Source organism: Peromyscus leucopus, chromosome 7, assembly GCF_004664715.2.
Source record: "Peromyscus leucopus breed LL Stock chromosome 7, UCI_PerLeu_2.1, whole genome shotgun sequence".
Taxonomy (NCBI): Eukaryota; Metazoa; Chordata; class Mammalia; order Rodentia; family Cricetidae; genus Peromyscus; species Peromyscus leucopus.
Window position 1 is genome coordinate 39,027,456 of NC_051069.1, and position 22,074 is coordinate 39,049,529.

A 22,074-nucleotide genomic window follows, 5' to 3' on the forward strand; every position below is an offset into this window, starting at 1 on the left:
AGATTGGCAGCACACATCTTTCTCTATGACCTTCTACTAAATATGAATCACAATCTCTCACTGAACCCAAAAATTGCCGGCTAGTCTTGTCTAGCTATCCAGCTTTCTCTCAGATACCTTGTGACTGCTTTCCAGGAGGCTGAGAATTAAAGGTGCTTTGCCAAACCACTTGATATTTACATGTTGCTGGATACCCCAACTACTCCTCCTGCTCAGATAACCCACTAAGCTATGCTCATAGTCCCGTGATTTCTACAAAGTTTCCTTTTTTAATGACATCTGAAAGGAGACTCTAGATTGCATTTTAAAAATGAAATACCAATACCTAATTTCCCTTCTATCATGAACTAATTATCCCAGAGAAGTTGACAGTAGAGCAGAAGGAGTAGACTCATGCAATTAGGTGTGGAAACCTAAACTACAGAACTGTCACTGTAGGGCTTAAAACAAAGGCGTTGGCCTCCAGAGATGGAGCAGTTCATTATTTTTTGGAAATACAAATGCCATGATGACCCTATTGTGAAACACAGAGCTCTAAAGTTTAGGAGAGAACTCCAGGGAGATCTTTTAATATCTCATAAAGGGAGGGCATTGCGAGCAAGTCCCAAAACGCCATCGTAAAAGAACATCGATGAATTTTACACCATTAAAGGGGGAAGTTTTTGTTGGTCAGAAGACACCAGAAAGACTGAAAGGACATTGCTGGCCCAGAAGAACCTGTTCCCTGTGCAGGGCAGTGAGAAATGGGTCATCTACAGATCCCAAGGACTACTTTTCAGGGTAAACAGGTTAACAGGAAAGTATCCTAAGAGAAAAGTAACCTAGAAACTAGGGGATGATGTTAAAACAAACAATTCATTTGTTCATAAAGAAAATGACCCACAGCTTCCGCAAGATTAGGAGAAGAAAATTAATACTATACTATACTATACTATACTATACTATACTATACTATACTATAATACAGTATTGCTTTTAAATTGCTATTGTAGAATATTTTAATACTACAATAACAATTTAAAATAAAATATTCATCTCAAGTTAGTCTCTCTGACAGTGAGTAATGACTTTGCAGAGAAATTTGAAATCTCTTCCACTACTAACATAACTCTTTGAAGAGAAGTGTGAGGCAGTCTTAATATATGGACTGCATATGCCTTATAATCTCACATCACACTACCAGCTAAGCTAGACAACACTTTGTGTGTGTGCACGAACAATAAGTAGGAAACATCATTATAGCATTTTAATAGGACTTCCAAAAAATAAAAATAATATGTATTTGAATAGTTACATAAATAATTCTGGTGCATTCTTCATAGAAATATTACAGAGCACCAAAAAGGAATTGCTTACTTCATCAACAGTGCATCCATCAGAATTCTAGGTGGAAATAAATGCCATGCCTTAATTGGGTAATATGAGTTCAGGACAGGAAAGAAAGTACTTATGAAGTAGGGCATATGAGCATAGTAAGGCCAATGAGAGCATAGGTTAACTTTGCTTTACAATAGAAGGGACTGAGGGTGAAAATAATTGCTGACACTGAATGTGGGCAGCTGTGAGCAGAGAACCTTCTCACTGTGCTTGTGGCTTTTAACCTTGGAGATGAGTTACCCCGAGGAAACTGGACAGGAGGAGGAGGTAAGATAAATTGTCCCACCTCACCCCTTCCTCCAGTTATCTGTCCTAAATACCACAGCCTTTCCTCAAGGGTAAAAAGATAAGATACATTCGTCCAGTGATTCCAGTGAGCAGAGAAGATATGTGGAGAGAAGGTGAGGAGAAAATCATGGCTCAGAACAATTCCAGGGCAGGAGGATCCTGGTAGCCAAGTGAAATGCACTTTCAATGGGTCTTCAGCTGTGTCCTCAGGATGATGATTTCAGGTAGGCCAGGACTCAAGAGCACTGACCCTTAAGATCATCTGTGCCAAGGGCCCTGTGAGCTTTGTTGGGGCAGACTTGGCTGCAAGAAAAGTCTGGCTGGAACTCACTGGAAAGAAAAGGAGTGGGTGTTGGAAAGAGACCACAGAGAACAAGCTTTGGAGGGGTGTTCATTCACTGAGCAAAAGTGCTAGATAAGAATTATCAAAATATGTCACAGGGATTTTTTTTTGATCCCTGTAAAATAAAGTATTTGGTAAGTCTCTTTGTAGTTGGTTTTTGAAAACTAGAAACAATTTACACGTTTCCTTCTTTTGTTTTAGTCAGGTATTTATTGTCTTTCCAGAATTGGATGAGATACAGTATTATATATATAACATTTTAATGATGCTGGCTATTAAAAACATAAAGTTGATAATACATTTCCTGGATAGTGATGAGGCTTTTATTTTGGAAGCTCTGTGCTTTAAGATTTTGCTGCAGTATGAAAGGAGGTGGTTTAAAAAAAATCACTGTAAGAAATTCAATAGACATTAAATATAAATTAAAGATTGAATTTTGAAATGATTAGCACTGTATTTTCTTTTACTAGTAACATTGTATTCTTTCCCCACTTCTTCATGTAGGCATTCTCTTCCATGTGCCTGTAAAATATTAAAATATTAAAGTAGTCTAAAGAAATGAAACTACTAAATGTGTATTCTTTTTAACTGTGATACCAATAAAGTTTAACAATGTAACCTGGATATTGCTGTCAAAGGAAATAGGGGACCTGACTAGTCATCCTAGGGAGGACCACAGTCTTGTGCAAGTCACATTAATCTTTGTACACACTTGCTGAATTTTCATGTAAGAGAAAAGACCTGTCAAATGTTTGCTACCCATGGAAAGATTCTAAATGAAACATGGTGTTTTCTATTTTAAACATATATACCTATTGATGCATATGTATGTATGTATGTATGTATGTATATACCTAAATGTATAGACATAAACACAGGTATGCCCATAAGTTTACTTACCTTGGGTATATGTGAAGATGTGCATAAGTATGTGATGTATTTCTTGGGAGCATGGCTTTCCAAATAAGACTTAGTGACTCTCTATCCAGTAAGCTAATCTAGATCTTTACAAAACATCGAGTTTCCCTGATGGATATACCCAGTACAAGAAACTTGGGGTTACTCAAAAGATTACTTGAACTTAACATAGACTTCAAGTAGTATCAACAGCTAGTAACTTAAGATGAAACGTGAAAGCAAATAGTGATTCATGTTGTTGGTTGAAAAGGAAGCATTTTCAAAAAGAACAGTTGCAGACATTTAAAGAAGGGAGTTCAGTTTGTGTGGGACATAAGAGTGGGTCTGTAGAGATGAAGTAGCCTTTAACTTGTGTCTTAAAAGACTGTCATTTTGTGGACATTTTAAGATCATTTGCTGGGAAGGAGACCTTGAACCTTGGAGCAGGAGGATGTGAATTCCTGTGGGAGAGGTTAAATTGAAGAAATATTGTAGATTTGGAGCATAGTTAACTCCTCCACCTTATTATTTGATGATGTTCTCCAGCTTCATCATTTAATTGCTGTTATTAGCAATTTAGCATGAGTACTCAGGATGGGCTGGGGATATAGCTCGGTTGGTATAATACCTTCCGAAAATGCAGGAGATCCTGGGTTAACCCCTCAGCACTGCTTAAAAACATACGTAATGATGTATCATAATCCCAGAATTCAGGAGGTGGTGGCAGTGGGTCAGAAGTTCAAGTTTGTCCTTGGCTAAGTACTTAGTGTCTCAGGTAGGTATGTTTTAAATAAAGCGCTTGTTGAGATATTTACTTTAACTTAAGCATATGGCATATGAATTGACATCATTATTAATTAGCATATCATCACATGGGATTACTTATATCTGATATTTTGTATATATAACATGGTATGCCATTTCTGAAAATTCTCCTGGCCTACCTTCTCCATCCCCAATCCCTTATCTCAGACATGACTTCCATGAAGTCTTTCAGGTGTAACATTTAGACAACGTTCATATCCGAGAAGAATCTATATTGCTTCAGCGTGGCTCAGTGGTCTAAAGAGCTATGTTCTGTACCTGCATTGCTCTGTCTCTGCATTCATTGACATAAAGAAGAATATCAGTTTCTATAAATTAGTCTCCTGCCCATTCATATTCTGCCTCTCCTTCCAATATTAGTGATTTCAAATTATTTTTTCTCAGTGAACCTGTTAACATTTTTATTCAAATCTCTTTTTTTATTAAGTAATAAATAAAACAAAATGAAAATGCATGCAATATATGTAAGAGATAGTATAACCTTTATTATCCTTATGTAGGGGGTATGTTATACAAGTGAGTGTCCACTTGTGTAAGTGTGTACACAACCCCATGCCCCAGCATTCACGTACAGGGCAAAAGACAACATCAGGTGTATCAGTCCTTATATTACACCTTGTTTGGGACAAGCTCTCTATTGTTCACAGCTATTCCAACAAGCTTGCAGGCCCATAAGCATCTAAGGACTCCTCTGTCTGCATTTCCCATCTCACCACAGGAGCCCTGGGATTGCAGATATGCACTGTTGGGTCTGGCTTTATGAGGCTTCTGGGGATCTGAGCTCTGAGTTCAGGTCATCTTCCTTGCATGGCAAATTCTTTATCAAGACACTGTGCCATCTTCCTCTTCCAGTGTAACTTTTTGTTTCTTATTTTGCTGTGTTAAGGACAGTGCCCAGAATCTTTACACAGATTTGAGCACTTTATCACTGAGTTGCATCCCCTGCCTGGCTTGTCTTTCTTTCTTTGAGTGGGACCGCACTATGTAGCTCAGGTTGGCATTGAACTTGCAATCTTCTTGCCTCAGTTTCCCAAGTACAGGAATACAGGCATGCACCACCATGCTCAGATAGCATGACTTTTGACATTAATTACACTCATCACCAAGCCCACTCTCATCTAACCTCTTCACAGACTATCACTATATGTTTATTTTTATTTTTCTTGGTTTATACTCCTAAGACATATTTATAATTTTAAATAATATATATTCTCCTCCACGATTTTAAACTTGAGGTACATAAGCTTACAACGAATGTGGTTTTCTGCAGCTCACTCTTCCTGCTCAGTTTTCATATGTGAGATATATACAGGTGGTTATATGTTGCTATAATTCTGTCATTTTACTTTCTGAAGAGAATTTTTATATAAAAAACAATTTATATGCCCATCCCGCTGTCCATACACATTTGCATTAATTCTAGTATATCCACAAAAGTGAGTAGCACTGCAGTGTATATTATTGAGCATATTTTCTTATGCATGAGAATTTCACTAGTGCAAAGGCAGGGGGTATTTCTCTAAAGAGCCAGAATTTAATACCTTGTGCTTTCCAGGCTACACAGTCTATGCCACATGCTCTTTGTTGTTTTTGTCACCACCTGTAAGTGTGACAAATATCCCAAGCTATGAATAACATAAATACCTTCCTAGGACTAGTTTTGATTCAGGTCATCACTGGGAGGCCTCTGCTCTATGGTAATAACTGTGAGTTATTTTAGAATGATTCACACAGTAAGTTAGACACTATATATGGCAATCCATCCCCACATATATGCAAAAAATACAAAAGTGATTCGTGGCATTATTTCTACACTTTTCCTCCATGTTGTGACTCTTCTGTGCCTTAAGATTTTTAAGGAAGTTTTACAGTCAGCTCTTAGAGGTTGACCTTCAATGGTTCCTGAGCTGGCCACTCTTCTTTACCATGTAAAGATAATGTTTCTCCAAAGTGGAGTTAATCTACTCTCCCTCCTGAAGTGCATGAGTTCTTTCACACATGTAATTCTGTCTGAATCATATACTACAACTCTTTGCTAGAAAGTATTAGATCTGATTTTGAAAAGAAAAACTTTAGTTTTGGTAGCATAAACATCACCCAGAGGCTGTCTCAACTGTCTTTAAGCACACAGTTGAGTGGCATGAAGCTCACTGAATTATTTTGCAATTCTCACTCCCAACCATCTCCAGAAATCATCCTGGTAAAAGTGAAATACCGTATAGGTTTAAACAATGATTTACCCCTCTCCCTCCTGGCAGCCCCTGGCAATCATCCTCCTACTTTCAATCTGCATAAATTTGATTACTCTAGGGACATCTCACAGGAAGAATCATGCAATGTAACAATTCATTCAGCATACTGTCCTTGAGGTCTCCCCATTGGAATAATGTAAGTTTTTAATTATAATTTTTCCAAATTTTGATGACAATGGTCATATTATGTTTTTTTACTGTTAATAATTTCCTTTCTGTGGTTTTGTTTTCCTATTCACCCCTCCCTCCAACTAACTCCTGCCCTCCCTTATGTTGCTTTCCTCCTATTCTTCCCTCCTTTCATTTGATCTATTTATATAGTTTGTATTTTTATCTTTTAAAAGCATATTTACACTGCAAATAGTGTTTCTGAGCTGTAGCTACCAATGGGTTATGATGTTTTGCAACTTGAATGAAAATGTCATGGACTTGAGACACCTCAGATTTCAACTTGAATATCTTGGAGCTTCCACCTTCTTAAGGAGGCCAGTCTGATTTTCTGACATCCAGAGTGGGGTCAAGACACCACTCTCTTCCCTTTCTAGCTCTCTATGGGTTCTTGGAAGACAATACCTTTGGTTTAAGGAAGCTTGGAAGCTAGAATGACTGAACCTGCAGAGTCCCTGACCTGCACAAAACCAATTCCACATTCTCTCATTCTGTATTGATTTCTATTTAAAGATCTTTAAAGTTATAAAAGCATCAGATACCCACAAAGCCTAGAATCACCTGCCTTAAACCCTTTACGAATGCCTTTTAATATTCCCATTTTTCTTAGCCCTATTTTCCTATGCTTTGCCAGCTTCATTGATTATAGTCAAATTTACCTATTTTTCCTTAATTTTAATTTGTGTATTTATTACATGCATGCTGTGTATAATGTTTAAGTCAGGTTAAAAATATATAACTTTATTAGTATCCAGGCCTGCACCTTTAGGCCTTATCTCATAGCCTGAAGCAGGCTATGCCTTCCTGTATCTCTCTCTCTTGGATGCAAGTTTAAAAAACCCTCTGTGTTGTGACTTGACAGCTCTTAATTTAGTAGTTATCAATCTTCCTAGTGCTGTGACCCTTTAATACAGTCCTCATGTTGTTTTGACCCCCAACCATAAAATTATTTTTGTTGCTACTTCATAATGGTAGATTTGCTACTGTTATGAATCATAATGTAAAATATCTGATATATCCAATGTTTTTAGGCAACCCCTGCCAAAGGGTCTTTTGACCTCAGGTTGAGAATCACTGTGTCAATTTATGATATTTGACTTCTCCATGCTCTCTGTAACATACACTATGTTGAACTCAATCATGTAATGGGAAACTTCCTACCACCCTAGAAGGTTATTAAACTCAGACCTTTCCTGTGTTCTAGGGATTGGTCCCTGACAACTAAGGGTGTCTGCTCTGGGATTCAGTCCAGAGATGAAGGTGGCTCTCTGAAAAAGTGTATCTGGCATTTCCTCTTAAGGCAGCTGTCTCTCACTCCTCCTGTCTCTCTTTAATTAACACAATTAATGAAACTCCTATTAAGGTTGGAAAGGGAAGTCACACCTTCCCTGTAAGGCTCCAACATATTTAGAACTCCGTATATTGCATTGTTTTTGTCTAATGCTCTGTTTCCCATATCTAGGTCCCATCATGGCTTTGAAGCCCTCTAACTCTAATAAATCTCATTTCTGAAGGAAATCTATGTTAGCTTCATTTGCAGAACACTGCTGTGTTTTGCTTCCGATATTTAACAGTCTCCTCAAGCACTTACAATTTCTTTATGATGAGATCTTTTGAAATCTACTCTTCAGCTTATCAAAACATTCAGCACATAATTGTCATCTGTAGTCACTGTGCTATGTAATAGTATATCACAACTTAATAAATTATCTTATAGTACAAGTCAGCCTTATAGATAGTTTGCCGCTATCAGATGTTTGTCTTCACTGTGGTTTTGGTTCTAAGATTTCATATTTTCTTGCCAACATATTGAGGCACATAAACATGTTTTATTCATCATATTTAGTAATCTTGAATGGATTATTCATCAGATTACCAATACTGATGTAATGAAAGACATAATTTAGCTCATAGGTCTTGCCTAGCTTACATAAACTATCTTGATTCAGAGTACATAAGAAATGTTAAGCCCCTAACCTTTCATTTGATGAATCTCACTCATCAGCCAACTGCAGAAGTATTATACTTTGAAGTATTAAAAGTAAAATATTGTCTATTATCATTGAAATCTTACATTTCATTATGGTTTTAGCACTATGCATTACTGAAGCTGGTAAATTGTTTTTAAAAAAAGTAGACATGCATTATTTTGTTAATTTTTCCTGAAGAAATGCAAGCAAATATTTAAATCCCCAGATTGAGACCAATGACAGAGATTGAGCTTGTTGAGGTCAATGAACTCATTAGGTTGTCTTACAGATAGTTGAGGGGTTACTTACAGGGGTGTAAGTAATCCCACTCATCATGAATTTTGTCCACATGGAAGATGCATTATAGATTCCTTCTTTCAATCAACATTTCTTTTATTCTCCATTATCTCCAATGATAACTTTCAGTTGGGGGAAGGGATAATACCTAGAATTTCAAGCAGGGTCCTTAAATTCTCCAGGAAGGTGAGTAGCTCCCATAGACCTGACTATCACTGTATTTTTTCTGTTCTTGTCCTGGCTATTGCAGAGCTCAAAAATATCTTGTTATGACCAAAGAAGAAAGTCACACATAACATATGTATGCATCCACATGACCAATCATCTCATCATTATTTGAATATTGCATCTTTGAAATTATACTACTTGCTAAAATTTTGTCTATGATGTCAGTCAGTCAGCATTCAATATTTTCCAAACTTTCTTAATCATTTATGGACATGTGAAGGGGTTCAAAAGAGTGCTTTTTTCCCCTATATACATATTCCAAGCCACGGCTGAACAAGATAACTCTTAGCCTTATGTTTTAACTCTCATTAATCCACCTTTTTTGTTTAAAGGCATGTCTTTCACATTTTTGTGCCCTCAAGTACAGTGTTAATTAAAGTGCTGTCTGCTCTTTCTGAGTAGAAGAAAATGATGTGTCTTTGAGAGAAAATGCTCTGTCAGGTATGCTTCACTTAGGTAAGCTTCAGGCTGACACATCAGTGCCATTGCTTGTGAGTTCAGTGTTAATGAATCAACAATATCATACCTCCTGAAAGAAAAAGAGGGAAATTGAGTTCCCTCATGCTGACCAGGAGATACAAGGAAATCAAAGCCTTCTCTTAGGGTTCTTAGTCTCATTAGTAAGAGAATTTAAGAACAGACTCAAACAGCAGCTGGAGGACAATTGTATTAGTGTTTACAAGAAAAGCCTAGGGCAGGGGAAGCACAAGGCCCAGCAGTTGCTCATGGGAAGGAAATGGAGAAGAGCAGGAGAAACAGCCAGTCCATTTGGGTTGCAGGAACACAGGGGTCAGCCACACAGAGGTAGGAAGCCTGTGGCGAGGAGGAAGGGAAACTCTAGAGGAAGAATGAAGACCATAGGAAAATGATCTTTTATTTTTTTCTCTCTCTCTCTCATTCAGGTCTCACCCTATACTTCAGGCTGGCCTTAGAGGTGCATCACTCTTTCTGCCTCAGCCTCCACGGGGATGGAATTACTGGCATGAGCCACCACACCTACCCATCTTCTTTTTCCTTTGGGAATATCTTTTAGCTCTACATCCTGGATATTGTTTTTAGTTTCTTTTCCAAGTCTTTTATAGACTTTTCATTGGTTGTCTTTGTTTGCATTTTATGTTTTTAAGATGTTTTCATCTTTCTCCATTATTCTCTTTTTTAGTAGCTTCATCCTGTCTTGTTGATACAGTAGTCATTGGAAATATTCTGTAATACACAAACAGCCATTGCCATACATATAGATTTAAGAGAATGCAGGTACTGCTCTTATATACTATGTTAGAACATGTGGACAAAAAAAATATACTATGTTAGAACATGAACGGGTGGGCATGCCCACCTGCTCCTCAAATTGCAATGGAAAGTGAATTTTACTTTGGATTGCTAATTACTAAACAGCTACTTTTACCGGATGGAGAAAGGTGTGTAACATGCTTTCTCCTTGTTTAAAAAAAAAAAAAATCTGAGCCAGGCGGTGGTGGCACATGCCTTTAATCCCAGCACTCGGGAGGCAGAGGCAGAGGCAGGCGGATCTTTGTGAGTTCAAGGCCAGCCTGGTCTACTGAGCGAGATCCAGGAAAGGCACAAAGCTACACAGAGAAATCCTGTCTCAACCACCCCTCGCCCCCCCCCAAAAAAAAAAACTCTGAAAATGACTTAAGTGTAGCAGGCAAAAAGTAGTTACCTTCTTATTCTCTTATTTATCAGCAAAATTCCCTAGAAGGAAAATTGGATCTTCTCAGCCATAAATCATCTTTCATTCTTCCCTTGCTTTCTTTCTTTTTAATTAATTGCCTCCTTTTTATTTTAGCATTTTAAAACTCTTTTCAAACTGGGATGAAATGTTACAAGAACAGTGCAATGAATGCCTGCATGGGAGTCCAATCTGCAGGTTCTTGAGTAAGTTTCCATGTTGCTTTCCAAAGTGACAATGCTAATTTATATTCCCAACAGCAACATGCAAGAGTTCTGTCCTAGCTGTAACTTATTTTTCATCAGTTTGATAAAGGCCATTCTAGCAGGTGTGGGGTGATATTTTATTGTGGTTTTGATTTGCATTACTCTAACGATTAATGATGCTGAGCATGTTTTCATTTAGCTTGTGGTCATTGGTATGTCTTCCTTAGAGAAATATCTGTCAGGCCCAGTGCCCATTTTTTAATCAGATTATTTGTTTTCTTGCTGTTGAGCTGTTTGTGTTCCTTATGCATTTTGTCTATTAATACTTTGTCAGATAAATGATTTCTAAGTATTTTCTTTCATCCTGCAGAAGGGAATATTTGCAAGTTATATACTTTTATTCATTCTCTCCATTTATTTCCTTGATCATGACTATCAACACAAAATCAATTTTAATACCAAAGGAGAATAGAGATATTTTTACTAGAGCCAAATATGAGTGACCATGGCATGGGGACACAGATTCAATCTACCATAAATACCATGTTCAGATATAACAACAGATGTATGAGTTTCTTATAGTCACAGAACAAAAGAAAGTCAGTAAGTCAAGGTCCTTTTCAAATAAACTGTTGAGAAAATTCTAGAAGATGGAGAAATATCTTCTGTGTCTCAAATCTGATGACGATTAATTTTTGGGTTGTCAGAAGCCTGTGGTTTGTTAATATATCTCCCTATGGTTTTATCTGATAGTCACAAGGATATGAAGTCAGACACAGATAGTCAGTGAGTGGATGGTATCATATCTGAACAGTATTGGAATCATTCCAAGGGTCTGCTGAATCTTTAATGTAGGTATGGCTCTTTTTTTTCTGAGAATTTCAGGTCACAGGATTTAGTAACCCCATTTCCAGCTATACAGTTGAAGGAAATGAAATCAGTACGTTGAAGATATATCTGCATGCCCACGTTCATTGCAGAATTATTAAGATGAGTAGCCAAGGTAGAGTTAACCTAAAGGTGCATCAATAGATGAGTAGAAGGAATGGCAGGTAGTGGTTAGAGCCATGGTGTTAACAGGAAAGGGTAAACAGGATTTGAGACCTATTGAAAATCATGTGGCTATTTTCACTAATAAAGCACGTTTCAAAACAAGAATAAACTTAAAAAATTTTCACCAGAAAAGTGATAGTTACACAATGTGATGGATATCTGAGCTTCCATTTCATGTTGAATAAACATATCAAAATACATTATACCCATGAATGCATAGTTATGAGTTGTCAATCAAAAGTAATATCAACAAGAATAATAAAAATGTTAAATAGACAGGGAAAAATATCCAAGATACATTGCTAAATTAAAAAGGCAGTTTCAGGAGACCATATGAAATATGGCATTATGTTTAAAAAATCAATATGTGTCAAAATCCATCGACCACTAGGATCTGTGCCTTGTAACAGTAGTTTTATATAAATATGAGGTAATACACTTAAAATGAATGTGTGTATGTATACACACATTGGTCTGCACTAATATGCTAGGGTTCATGACAGAATGCCACAGAGTAGGTGACTGCACCATAGACTATGGTTACTGACTGTCTTAGTTACTGTTCTATTGCTATGAAGAGACACCATTACCAAGGCTGCTTGTTAACAAAAGCATTTAACTGGGGGCTCACTTATAGTTGCTGAGGGCTAGTCCATGATTATCATGCCAGTGAGCATGGTGGGAGGCAGGCTGGCGTGGTGCTAGAGCCATGGCTGAGAGCGCACATCTAATCTACAAGTTGCAGTAAGAGAACACCACTGGTTCTGGCATGGGCTTTTGAAACCTCAAAGCTCCTCCAATGGCATTCCTCCTGTAACAAGGCTGCACCTCCTAATCCTTCCTAAACAGTCCACCAACTGTGACCCAAACCTCTAAATACAGGAGCCTATGACGGCAGTCTCGTTCAAACCTTCACACTGGCGGTTCTGGAGATCGATGTAGATCGATGTAGATAGGGTTACTTTCCTGAGTTCCCCTCTTTCCTGTGTAGTGGCCCCCACCTAAATGTGTCCTTCCTCTGCCTTTCTGTTTTGTGCCCAGTTCCCTGGTGATTTTTCAATCATCCAAATGTCTTATTTTTATAAGGATGCAAGTCAGACCTCTTCAGGCTCCATCACCCAAACTCTCTTAAAAGTCCTGTCACTGTGTATACAGAAGTTGACCTTATTTACCCTTCTATTTTTCATTATTACCCACACTCTAAAAATATTAAATGGAAATTTCTAGAAAAAAAGGGAGTTTTAAGTTGTTAAGTAGGGTAATGATGTCTTGTTCTGTGCTGCTCTGTCTTTTCTTGAACACACACTGTCTCTTTATCCAGTGTTTCCATACTGGTACAGAACCTAGTCCTTAGTTATGGAAGTAGCATCCTCAGTTATCAGATCCACTATTGTAATTGTGTAGTGTCTGTTCAAATGACCTTTATTTTACTTAATAGCGGGCTTAAAGCATCAGAATCTCACACTGGTAGCTCAGATATGCTAAAGAAAAGCCATAAAGTGCTTCCTTTAAGAGAAAAGGTAAGATACTTTGAAGGAGACAGCACACTCATATGCATTTTATTTTAATTGTTGTATTTGCTATAATTATTTTATTTTATTACTTACAGTTGTCAACTTCTTACTTACAGGTATGTATGCATAAGAAAAATACTGTAAACAGAGATTATGACAACTGCAATTTTAAGCATCCCTGGGGATTTTGGAACATACCTTCTTCAGATAATAAAGACCATACATGTACTAGGAGTTAGAAATTGACAATACAGTTTAGAGGAGACATACATTTCAGTTTAAAACACTCAGTTTCCCCAGTGTTAATATCCTGGCACATTGATCTTATTGCTCCCTCTTCTTACACATATTGTTGTATTTTTCCTCATCACTGGGAAGAAAGTTTCAGACATGTGTCTTATTACCTGTTAATTAGTATGCCAATGTGCATATGTTAAAATAAGTAAATGCTCCCAGAAAATGACAGTATAACCATCAAAATCAGAAATCAATACTGAGATTAATATTGTAGTCTAATTCAAAGAGCAATAAAATTTTCTGTTCATCTTCAAGTATCTTCTGAACATTGGTAAATCTATTTAAATTCCTATACAGTCTTTAGTTGTCAGATTTCTTTGACAGCCTTCAGCCTGAAAAAAAAATGTCTGTCATCTTCTGCTTGTCTTCTTGAGTGGATACTTTTGAACAGGACAGGACAGTTGTTCTTAGAAAGTCCCCCAATGTAGGATTATGTGATGGTCCTCAGGATTAGATCTGGATGAGACAACTTGAGCAGGAATTCCACAATCATGAGCTCTGTCCTCTTGTGCACCACAATAGAAGATACACAGAGACAATCTGTCTCCTTAGTGATGTTACTAAATTCCACCATGTGTGAACAATAGCATCTGCCAGATTTTCCACTCCAAGGCAAATAGGAAGAATTTTTATATATAAACTAATTTTACTGAGTGGACAATGTGTCTAGTGGTAGACATTTTTCCTGCCTTGTTTCATTATTTATTTATCCAGTATGACTCAAACATTCCTGTTCTACTTAAGGTACTACAGTCTGTTGCTCTCATTGTTCATTCTGAAGTTCTTGATTTTAAACAACTCCCTGTCCTTTTAGCATGTCTGCATTGTTCCACTGGACAAATGCTTCTGTAACATATCCCATTTGTCTCATTGCCAGATAAAGATGGGCAGAGAAGAAAGACAGGTAGCAGGAAATAAGGCCCAAATGTTTCATGCAGCATGAGCTTTATCATTTATCTTTTCCTCAATATACCCTGTCCCTGTTGCCCAGTCCTATGAGTGGAGAGCCAGGACCGGGTCGAGACTTGACCTGAAAGAACCAGCTTCACAAACAGTGTATTTTCTCCTAAGATTCCGTATTTCCACTCTCATTGAAAACCTTTGGCTCTTTATTTTCTAAGGCTATTTCTCATTTTTGTCCTACACTTTTCTTTCACTCCTTACTGAAATACTGAAACACTACTATTGAAACTTAGTTAGTATTGTTATTGGTAAACAAAATCATAGTTTCATCTTTCCACACAATGTTTTATAACTGCTTACCTCACATTCTGATAAAGGAAAACTAAGAAGTATTTTCCTCTAAATGAAAAAAAAAGAAACTAAATGTATTTATCAATATTTATGAGTTCATAGGTAATCAGATGATCCATGTAGGAGCTCTTAGGCATTTGCTCATTTATTTGAATGAAAGGTCAGTTCCTGTTTCCCATTTCAAGATTATATGCCAGTATGAGGCTTGGGCAGATATTCTCCTTTTATGTTGAACATACTGCCTTCACTCTACTAGGGTTATTTAAAAGCCTTGGTAAAATATACAAGTTAAGACACAAATGTTCTATACATGCAGAATGGCATAAATGTTACAGAATGTGAAACTTCAAGTCAAGACTTTGTAAGACTAAAACAGTCATGTCCAACCATCACCATCATCATCATCATTATTATCATTATTATTATTATTATTATTATTTCTTCTAAGAGAGAAAAGGTGAATGAAATACTCATTTGCCTCCCAGGAAGGCCATGGCACATGCTAATGTTTTTAGAGGGCTTCAAAGTAGCAGGGAGCTTAGTTAATGGTGAGGAAAGTTGGGCTATATTGTGATAACAATAACATCTAAGTGATAGCCAGGGAGGGGTTCCTCCCACTCATTCCTGTATCCTGCTTCAGATATTAACAACTGAGATGACTCTTTGCTAACGTATTTGCAGTGGCAACCAAAGGCCACGGTAGTTTAGCCTGTGCCCACCAATAAGTCAGCTAACTTACTCATGTACTCCTGTAACACCAGCAAAATGTTATTATTTTCCTACACCCCCCCAAAAATAATTTTATGTCACAAGGAAAAGCTTCAATTGTGTGGCTAGAGTTTTGGCATTAAAATACTGTCTACATTTAAAGAATTGTATTTATTATCAATAATTATTCCACTGGTGCATTTGGGAAGGGAGGGATGAAAGTGGTTTTTATCTCATTAGTGTGTTTTCACTGTTAACTATTTGTAATATCGGTTCCTTTTGATCTCCCTTTGATTATAGTGTACAAAGCTAATAGAATCTGTTATTATTTCCATTAATAACTAAGTATCTCTTGTGGTTGACAAGGCAATTTGTTATTATCAGGCTTCCTTTGTGTAGTGCAAAGAGGTTTACACCCGCTCTCCCACCCAGCTCTTGTAAAACAACGGGTGTTTATCTGCTTTTAGCAGCCTGGAGGTGCTGCACTCCTCACAGGGACTCTGAATGGATGGCTATAAACACCTTGACAGAGAGATGGAGAACGGCATGTGAAGATTCCTATCTGGATACAGCTTCCACCTTACAGGCGAATCTGGCCCCTGAGCCCCTGAACCTGCCACTGCCCTTGGCTTGCTTGGCTCAGATTGAAGGGGAGTAGCATCAGGTCGAGGAAAGACACAAACGAAGAGTGCTGAAGCAGAAGTTTCTCTTGCATTGAGCCAGGTAGACTTTCATCCCACCTTCCGCATTGGGAGTTTCCTGTCTTCAAGTTCTGGCAGATTATGAAGGTGAAAGATTCAGCAACTCAATTGGCTTTATTGTCAAGTTTCTATATTTGTCTTGAATTTGTGTGCCTCTGCCATCCTCATTCCCAGTGACTTTGAGATATTTGACAAACTTGACACATACGGAGATAATTCCCTCCACTTTCAAAACGACTCCACCTCCGAGAATAACTCAGAGTTTGGCTCATTAAAACAGAAATGACTGAGTGGAGTTGAGTTCAAGATATGACAATTTCCCATCTTTCAAATAGAGTAGGTGGCCTTCAAAACACAAATGTTTCCTGAAGGGCCAAGATGACACTCTGACTGTCATTCACAACAGATGCTGTGCACACTGTATTCTTGGAAACCTCCTTGGCTTATGGATTTAACCAAAGCACTGATAACAACAGCAAAAATAAGAGGAGGGAGCTTTCCAATGTGGCAGTTGCAGACAGCTGTTGGCAGCTGCTCCAATTCCCCCAAGGCAAGTCTTGTCTATGACTATATGAGCTGGTGCAGAAATAGTCACAATAGTCACAGGTGATCTCGACATGTGGTCATGAAGTGCTGTGGGCACCGTTTCAGCACGTGTCTAAAAGATCTAAGTGAAAAGAATGAGTTAGGCAAGTCAAGTGGCCCTACCAGATCCTCTGGGAGCTGTGTTGCCCTTTGAGGTAGTTGAGGAGCATTTTGTTGTTTTTTTAAATGAAGGATTCTGAGTTCATGGCAGAGGTCTCAGAGGTAGAAAGGTAAACAGTCTTAGTAGACCTTGACCCTATGTGGTCCAGCTCTTATTCAACTTATCTCAATAACACCACCGCTGGACAGAACATCTTGTGGTTGAGGTTAGAGCAAGATGTACTCTTCACTGCTAAATGCTTGGAGCCCAGGAGCACCTTCAACTAGCATGGGGGAGGCCCCTTGTATGCCCCCACATATGCTGAGGCAGGTTCATTCCTTCCTATCAGCAGGAAGTAGAAAAGAATCCCCCTCACCTGAGCCTAATTATGGGTCTTACCTGAATTAAGAGCTTTGGGCATGACGTCTGTTTGTAGTTCATGCCATAACTCAAGATTACTCCTGTATTTTTGCTATCTTTAAATGTTAAAGCAAGTAAGAAGGAGGTCATTTGCCTGAGGATGTCCCTGTACTTGGAGTCTTTCCATAAGCAAGATGAAACTTAGAGATATTTCTTATGACTTTTCAAAAAATGAGCCTTAACCATGCAGGCAGTTGATTATATAACTAAAGACCTCCAATGAGCCCACACCAAATAAAGGAAGTACCTCACTGTAGTCAACCCAGTCATTTCTTCTCAATCACTGCCAAGGTTGCTGGTAGAACATTTCAGAAACCTCTCAGTTCTGAGTTTCCCACTTTATTCATGGCTCTTCACTCACTCTGTTGGAGAGAGGTGGGAAGGGAGAGATTGAAAAAGAGACAGAGAGACAGAGACAGAGAGACAGAGAGACTGAAAGAAAGACATATACACACACACAGACAGAGAGAGAGAGAGAGAGAATAGCATTTCTGGTATCACAAACAGGCAATAAGGCAGACATTTGAAAACTGCTAGCCAAGACAAATCAGAAGGTCTTACTCTCAATCTCTTGGCTTGCTTATACAAACTAGAATTAAGTAATTCTTACATTTTATGTACATTCCTTATATTTCTTCTGCTAGTAAAATTTAGTGATTTCTCTCATTCAAACAATTCTAGACCAGCCATATTTTGTTAGGGAATGGAGGACAAACAGAATTCTGTTCACAACAGCTGACTCTTCCTTGTGAGATTCTGATCCACACTGAAATGGTTTGAATATAAGCTGTTATGGTGGTTTGAAAGAAAGTGGCCCATAAAGAGAGTGCCACTATTAGAAGTGTGCCCTTGCTGGAGGAAGTGTACCACTGTGGGAGCAGGCTTTGAAGTCTCATGTATGCTTAAGTCATGCCCAGTATCTCAGTCCAATTCCTGTGGCCTGTGAGTCAAGATGTAAGAACTCTCTGCTTCTTCTCTAGCACCGTGTCTGCCTGCATGATGCCATGCCCCCTGTAATGACAATAATGGACTAAGTCTCTGAACTGTAAGCAAGTTACCACAATAAATAAGAGTTGTCATGGTTTTGGTGTTTCTTCACAGATATAGAGACCCTAAATAAGAGAGCTACCTCTTACAGTACCCTGAATTAAACCCTTTACCACCAGCTCTCTGTGGCACTATTTTGAGAATATGTAAACTTTAGGAAGTGAAGCCTCATTGGGGGAAGTGAGTCACTAGCACTGTATCCTTGGGGTTGGAGGACAGTATCCTATTACTGATCTATCATCTCTTTCTGCTTCCTGACCTGTATCAGGAAAGTATTCCCTTCCATCACATGCTTCTAGCACCACCATGTTCTTCATTACAGACCCAGAGTCATCTGGAGTCAAAGACTATGGACTGAAAACTTGGAAAATTTGACTTAAAATAAATCCCTCTATGTTCAACTTGTGTGGGTTACAGCTATGCCAAAAAGAAAAAAAAAGAGAAAAAAAAAAGACTCAGCCACCTATTATTTGACAGGGTACAGAAATCATTGCCAGCCTTGGGACTCATTCTTCACACTTTTACCACCAGGACAGGGAGGTCAGCAGCCAAACCTGTCAATTACTAAGCAACAGCATTAGGCACTAGGCAGGGAAGCCATGTTCCATTCATTGCAAGGTGTGGGATTTATCTTCAGGGAAATCTCCACATGGTTCTTGATGTGACTCACTTTAGTATACTAGGAATCAGTCACGATTTGTTAATTTAATTTGTCCCCTGAAAAGGAGAAAGTATCTATTAATTGTGTGGTACTGGCAGAGATTTTTCAGTTCATAAACTAAAGTTCAACTACTTACTGATCATCCAACACAGCAGATAACATCATGCTAATACCAAAAATGAAGAATCACAATCAGGGATGCTCTTTAATGTCCTCTAAGTAAGATCATTTCTAGAATGAGAGCAGTTCTTAAAACCAGCACCGAGATCTTTTACACTAATGAGGACACACCCATCCCTTTCCCTTGTTAATTTCTTTTTCTTGAAAGAAGAAACAATGAAGTTCAACACAAATCAGACTATAGGTCATTTGGAGGGTAATACATTTTTTGACATTAAATATCTGTCTGACTTTTATGGTTTTGAGTCATAGTTGCTGTAGGAGGTGTCTGGGTGTGAGCTAGAGGAAGGCTGACTATTAAATGTAGTTATCTGGCTGAGCTCCTAGGACTCTAAGTGGTAGAGACTTAGTAATCATGAATGTTTGGCCTTAGCTTAGGCTTGTTCCCAAATAACTCTGATAAATTAACCCATTTATAGTAATCTATGTTCTTCCCTCTGACTCGTTACCTCTCCTCCACACTGTACATCCAACTCCCTCCAAGTCTCACTGGCTTAATCCCATGTGCCACAGTTTTTCCCATGTTCCTTTCTCTCCCTGGAAGTCCTGCCTATTCGTTCCTGCCTAGCTATTGGCCATTCAGCTCTTTATTAAACCAATCAGAAGGTGCCTTAGGCAGACACACATCTTCACAGAATACAAAATGGTTTTCCCACAACATATCGTATCTTGGAAACACTTTGGTCTGAGCTCCCAGTCTTATGTGTCTACCACCATCTCATAGATGGTTCCCAGAATATTCAGGGTTGAGTACATAAGACTCTTAAGTAAGATGTAGGCTTGCACACACTATCTTCACCTACTCTTGCCTACTCCCTTCTCCCTTTTAGCTTCCACAGAAGCTAAAACTTACAGGGAATAGGAGCTTTAAATGACAAAGTTGCATCAAAAATGCCTAATAACATTTTTCTATAGATAGTAATCACCCAATAAGTGTTTGTTGAATTGGACTCTATTTGCAATACAAATTTCAGTTAGGTGAACATTTTTTTAACATGGTTAGGAAAGCATTCGGCTTCCCTTTACTGAACAACCAGATTACATTGGCAATGGAGTACAACTGCCTAGAGGTTTAAAAAAAGCACAAAAGCTGCAAGCATTTTTGTGACAGCCCAGTTCTGAGAGGACAGATGTGAAATCGTAAAACACTGAAGAATAATGTATTCTGGCTGAACCAGACCTGTGCAGCCTTCCAGGAGCTCCTGTTATTAGCCAAGCTTGTCAAGAACTAATCATTAGCTTTCAACTTCTGGAAGGCTACTCTGAAAGTTTACTTTAACCTTAACATACACAAAAATGTTTGTATTGCTACCCACTGATAAGAAAACTATTAGCATTCATTAAGTGCAGCCATAAATCTCTCCCTCTAGAAAAACAATATTGCAGCCTTCCAACTGCCATAATGAATGCAGTGTTTAATCTCTCCTTGGGAGAGTGTCCTGGCTTCAGACTTCTGTTACAGTCACACTACTGAGAAAGCACAGCATTCTGGGAATGGGCCTGATGCCAAAGAGGTTACACTGCACACAAATTCAGTTCCAGAGTGCCTTCAAATTACTATTAACTGAGAAGCCTTAATTTTGAGAAGAAACTGGAAAGAAATGTGACTTATTCAGACAGGGAAAATTGACCTTTATTGAGCATCCACTAGATAGACCATTGCTGGGGCTGCATTATTTTTGCATTAGTTCATTTTCTCCTTATACCCAGTCTCCATGCTACAGCTGGGTCAAACCTGCGGCATGAGTGGAAGCACAAAAATTGACTTAGAGGCCTAAGATTTGAGATCACATGTAGACATGCATAACAGTTTGAATTTAGCTCTCTCTGCCTCTAGTGCAGTGGTTCTCAACTTTCCTGATGCCAAGACCCTTTAATATATGTTCCCCCATGTTGTGGTGACCCCCAATCATAAAATTATTTTCTCTGTTGCTACTTCATAACTGTAACTTTGCTACTGTTATGAGTTGTAATGTAAATATATGTATTTTCCAGTGGTCTTAGGTGATCTCAGTGGAAGGGTCATTCGATGGTCAAATGGGTCATGACCTACAGGTTGGGAACCACTGATGTAGAGCACGGCATTGATATGCTGCTGGTGGCATTGCTGTGAATAGTATTTTGATTCAAGAAAAATCATGGAGGACTGGATAACTGTTTCTGTTCCTATTACAGTTTATAGAGTTAAGTCTTTTGTTTGCTTTGGCTGGCACAATGTTCTGGGTTTTCCTTTGAAGAATGGCTTCCCTAGGCTGCAATATTCTTAAATCTACCCCCACCCTGGGAGCTCTGCTTTATACTTCAAGTTCCCTGGATGGCAAGCACCTGGTGCTCCATGTCATCTGCTGTAGCTGCACAGCTGAGCTATGAAGCAGTGGGAACCAATGGCCCGGGGACAGGGAAGCATTTCTCCACAGACCAATAAGACCGAGATTCACCCTGATGTACTAAATTATCAACCAGATGTGAGAACGCCTGTGCAGCGTATAACTCCTTGTCTTCCTTTTCCATACATTTTTTGCACAGGAATCTGAATTTCCAGCCTCTTTGAGTATCTGGGTTTCTAAGGCAGATGGTAATGAATGATCTTCATTTCCAGGGGGATCTGAGTTTCACAAAAAAGAAAAAGAAAAAAACAGCTTTTCTAAGTCTGAACATGTGTCCCATAGGCAATGTCATGTAGAGACCACCCGGAGCTGGGGCCTTCCACAGGCCCTTTACACTCTGGAAAAAGATGGAGTTGAGGTGTTGAAATGGGAGTGCTGAGCACTGGGGAGCAGCACTTTGCGTATTCATGTGAGGAAATTGAAGGTCACCTTAAGCACGGTGTCAGCATCTAGAACATTATCCTACGAGTTGAGCATCTGGTCTCTAAAAATTCAAAATCCCAAACACTCCACAATCTGAAATTTTTTGAGCAACTACACAATGCCACTGTAAAAAACAGTGGCACTAAAAACATTGTAGAAAACTAGATTTTTGCCCTAAATAATTTTTATATCTAGACTTGGGT